This window comes from Gadus macrocephalus, chromosome 2 (genome assembly GCF_031168955.1).
Source record: "Gadus macrocephalus chromosome 2, ASM3116895v1".
NCBI lineage: Eukaryota > Metazoa > Chordata > Actinopteri > Gadiformes > Gadidae > Gadus > Gadus macrocephalus.
Window position 1 is genome coordinate 6675179 of NC_082383.1, and position 5000 is coordinate 6680178.

The 5000-nt window shown below is 49.5% G+C and overlaps 1 pseudogene; it reads left to right on the forward strand.

The window, feature by feature from the left end:
* Window positions 1–5000, forward strand: part of LOC132474422 (cAMP-specific 3',5'-cyclic phosphodiesterase 4A-like) — a 35812-nt pseudogene that overhangs the window by 1634 nt on the left and 29178 nt on the right.

Genomic DNA, 5000 nt, shown 5'->3' on the forward strand with positions numbered 1-5000 from the left:
GAGATGGGAGGCTTGTACAGCAACCTCCATGTGGGAGAGAAGTCTGGTGGAAACTGTCCATGTTCCCGCCACTTGGTGTCTGGACGACTGACCAGCTGATTGAAAAACAAGGATTTGCTGCAAATGTTATAAAGTGACTTTCGGTCAACTGAGGCTAGACTTAAATCAGTAAGAGCATTAAAAGACAACAGGTGTCCCCCTCCTCTCGATGCACACCTGGGAGATATCCGAAGATCAGGGAAAGCCACCTGTTCTGGTGTTCCAGCTACAACGCTGTTTGCTGCAGCACTAAGACTGTTCGGGAGGGAGACTCTGAGCTTACCCAACAGGTCAGCCACCAGGCGCAGAGACCTCAGTCCAGTCTGGGCACTAACCTCCAGTGCCAACTTCCACCTCCCGTTCTCATGGTCCAACAGGTCTCCTAGCTTGGTTATACCTGCTCCCATAAATGCCGAGATAAGGCTATCCCCGACTCTCTCCTGAGTGGGCATGAGAGGATTAAAGAAAAGGGGCTCCTCTGTACCATAATTTTGATCCGGAGTTCTAGACACAGTTAATATATTCCATGCTTCCAAAACAGATTTAAAGAAAAAAGGTAGATGAAACCCTTGTATCCATTGAATATTTGCCATCAGAAAGAAATGTCTGTCCAGTGAAAAAGCCCCAATACCATGCAGCACTGACCTCGCAAAGGAAACCCAAAGCACACTGTCCGGCGCATAGAGGAGACATTGAGCTGTCTGCAGTCTCATAGAGGCAACCTTACTTGCCAGGTGAATCAGTCCCTGCCCTCCTTCAGCCACTGGCAGACACAAAACCCCCGGGGCCAGCCAATGATAGCCATCCCAAAAGAAATTTACAAAAGCCTTTTGGAGACTACAGAGGAGTGAGACAGGGGGGTCAAGTACAAACGCTTTGTGCCACAACATTGATGCCGCCAGGTTATTGACCACCAGCACCCGTCCTCTATATGAGAGCTGCGGTAAAATCCACCTCCAGCGTTGCAACCGACCAGTTATCTTCTCCTCCATCCCCTCCCAGTTCTTAATCATATATCCAACCGTTCCCAGATATACCCCCAAAAATTTAAACCCCTCCAAATTCCAGGCACAACGTTGTGGCAAAACCGGTGGTGTTGAGTCCTGCCAATCTCCGATTAATAGGGAAGAACATTTCTCCCAGTTAACCTTAGCGGACGCGGCTCTTTGGTAGATTTGTAAAGCCTGGGAAAGAACCTGCACATCCTCCTGCGACTGCAAAATCACTGTTACGTCATCCGCATAGGCTGTAAGTGACACGGTAGGGGCCTGTGGAAACCCTGGTGCAGCGATGGTGCCCAGGCGTGCCCTCAGCATCACAAGGAGAGGTTCAATAGAAATTGCATAAAGAAGCCCAGAGAGGCCACACCCCTGCCGTATTCCTCTAGACACAGAGAAAGGTCTGGTGAGTGAGCCATTTATCTTAAGGATGCTATAAATGTCTTTGTATAGCAACTTGATGAGGCCTATGAAAACTGGACCAAACCCAAAAGCCTCCAAAGTTCTAAACAGAAAACCATGATCGACCCGATCAAACGCCTTCTCCTGGTCTAAGGAGAGAAGGCCCAGGTTCAATTTATGATAAGCTGCTGTGGTTATGATGTCACGAACCAGAAACAGGTTATCAAAAATCGATCGATTTGGGATACAATATGTTTGATCTCTATGGACCACTGAGCCTACTACAGCCTTTAACCTGTTGGTGAGTGCTCTTGAGAAGATTTTTGCGTCCACACATAGGAGGGAGACAGGGCGCCAATTTTTTAAGTATCCCAAATCCCCTTTTTTGGGGAGCAAAGATAGGACTGCCCTGCGACAACTCAAAGGGAGATTTCCCTGTTCAACAGACTCCTGGAGGACGGTATGCAGGTCAGGCCCTAAAAGAGACCAGAAAGCCTTATAGAATTCACCCGACAGACCATCTAAACCAGGCGACCGGCCAGAGTTCTGCTGTTGCACCGCCTGAGTGAGCTCACTGTAGGAGAGGGGGTGCTCTAGACTCAGGGCCTCCTCATCTCCTAATCGTGGTAGACCTTGCAGGAGCTCATCCACCGCAGATACATCACAATCTTCAGCTCTAAACAGATCTTCGTAAAAATCCAAAGAAAGTGACCTAATGTCAGCTGAGTCAGTTGTCTCTCTTCCACCAGGGAGCTTGAGACACTGCATATTTTCAGTTTTTGATGTCCGCTTCTCCAGTCCAAAGAAGAATTTTGTGGGGCCATCCATGTCTGCATAAAGTAAATAGCGGGCTCTCACTAGGGCCCCCTCCCCCCTATCCTCCAGAAGGCTCCTGAGTTGTAACTTATTTTGGTTCAGATAGGTCTCAAACCCTGCCATATCCCTACCACTCGCCTTCGCAGTTATAAATAAAATCTCTTGTTCTAGAGCCTCAAGTTTTATCTTTACCGCTCTGGTGGAATTTGCGGTGAATTGCTGACAAAACAATCGAATCTGGACTTTCCCAAGGTCCCACCACTGAGTTAGGGACTTGCATCGTGCTTTCTCCACCCTCCAGGTCTCCCAAAAAAAGGTGAAAGAACTCACAAACCCCTGATCCTGAAGTAGCCTACTGTTAAAACGCCAGTACGGGCTCTTCGGCCTATGAAGTGTGGTGACAATTGAAACAGTGACATAGTGATGGTCAGACAGCCCCATCGGGGTGATACTAGTCTTAAAAAACCGTCCCCTATCCTGTTTTCTGACATAAATACGGTCTAGCCTTGCCCCTGATAGCATGTTTCGATTCGTTTTCAACCAGGTGTACTGTCTAGACCCTGGAAATTCCTCTCTCCACACGTCCACAAGGCCATGATAAGCTATCAACGCCCTCAGCTCATTGGCTGATTGGGGATGAGGCTCATCATGGTTCCTATCCAAAGTGTGGTCCAGTGTGGAGTTAAAATCCCCACCCAGAATCAGAACATTATCTGGGGGGCAGCTTTTTAGTGCGTCAGAGAGTGCTTTAAAAAAAACACATCTCTCCTGGCCTACGCAAGGAGCATAGATATTGAAGAAAGAAAAAAACATTCCATCTAAGGAGGCATCAACCCTATGTAGGCGTCCTGCTATTATGCTGACATGAGACAAACCTTGCCAAGGTAGACCAGGAGAGAGAAGAGTAGCTACTCCAGCACTAACACTAGAACAATGACTAAAAAACACTGGTCCCTTCCATTCCATTTCCCACTGAGGCTGGTTATCTTGGTCAGAGTGACACTCTTGTAAAAAGACAACAGACGACTGTTTAAGACGAATATATTCCAGTAGTGCCGCTCTTTTCTTAGCATTTCTACAGCCATTGATGTTAAGGGTCCCAAGAATAATAGTGGCCATGAAGATGGTAAGAAAACCCAACCGTAAAAACAAGTTACGAACACTCATTGGGCGGTACTGTGGATTTGGCCTGACTACTTAATTCAGCCCTTACTGTACTCTGCAGTTTCTTGATTCGGAAACGCTTCTGTATAGTAAGCTCTGTCATGGTGGCATTCCTTAAGGCCGCAGTAGAGGAGAGGAGAAACAAATTATAGTCAGGAAAGAAAGATGTAAGGCTTATCTTACGCTGACCCTTTGTGTCATCCAGAAATTTGTTTAGTCTGGTAATAGAATACAAATTCTGCTTACCCTTCCGAACAAACTTCCCTGGAAACTCCACACTCTCCCCTACAGGCTGCTGCACATTCTCCATGGTCACTTCCTGGTACTCGTTGAAATCAATTTCTGATTCATTCTCAGAAAGCGCCCCACTCCTCTCCAAAGAGCGCGTTCTGCGCCCAGTTTTCGCCCCCGCCTGGCCCCCGCGGCTCTTCGCTTTACGCTTGCCGCTGCTTCGTTCTGGTTGACTGGCCGGTTTCAGCTGCTGCAAACCCGCCGTTTGGTGCGCGTCCTCCTCAGCGGCGTCCTCCAGCGACGCGGCGATCTCTGCGTTGTCCTCAGCGGCGTCCTCCAGCGACGCGGCGATCTCTGCGTCCTCCAGCGACGCGGCGATCTCTGCGTCCTCCAGCGACGCGGCGATCTCTGCGCCCTCCTCCGCGGCGTCCTCCTCCGTGGCGTCCTCCAGCGATGCGGCGATCCCTCGGTCCTCATCAGCTTCGCTGGTCGGTTGGCGCTGAGATGTCAGAAAAAAACGTTTCTCCCGCCAGTTGAACGCCCCCTGTGCTCCAGCACCAGAAGGACCAGGGATCTGGGAGTCCACCACCGGTCCCAGTGCCAAAGGTGCGGGATCGGGGGTCGGTAAATCCGCAATAGGTCCCGTTGGTAATAGTGCGGGACCGGGTGTCACCGCAACAGGTACCGTTGGTGTTGGTGCGGGACCGGGCATGCGTTCACCCTGCGCCGGCTCCCCAGAAGCCCGACTCGCCGTCGCTGCACCTGCACCTGCAGTGTTCTTGGCCCCAGAAGGCCGTCCTCCCTGCTCTGTACCCGGGCATGATCCCCTGAAATGTCCGTGTTCTCCACAAGCGAAACATTTCATGGAGTTTGAGGAAATGTATATAACATAGTCCTTCCCTCCATGCGTCAGCTTAACAGCCACGTCCAGGTCCCGATGCTGCTCGCTCAAAATCATAAAAGTTTGTAATCTGAAGCTCTCCACATGATATAAAGTCTGCTTTTTAAAGCCGACTAGAACCGGCCTTATCGGTGCCGTTTGTTTCCCGTATCTGGAGAGGATCCTCTCCAAAATCTCATCTTCAAAATAAGGGGGTACATTAGAGAGAACAACTCTCTTGGCAGGGGACGATAGAGGTAAAACTTGAACAAATAAGTCCTTAATGACAAGCCCTTCCTCGATCAATTTATCCACCAAAGCGGTTTCCGATAAAAAAACCACAATGGCTTTATTCATACGAGAGGCAGATTTGATTTTCTTTCCACCACCAATTACCTCGCACATTGCCAATAAAACATCCTCCACCGTAACCGAGGCGTCCGGCACGCACCTACAGCCATGCTTGGGAG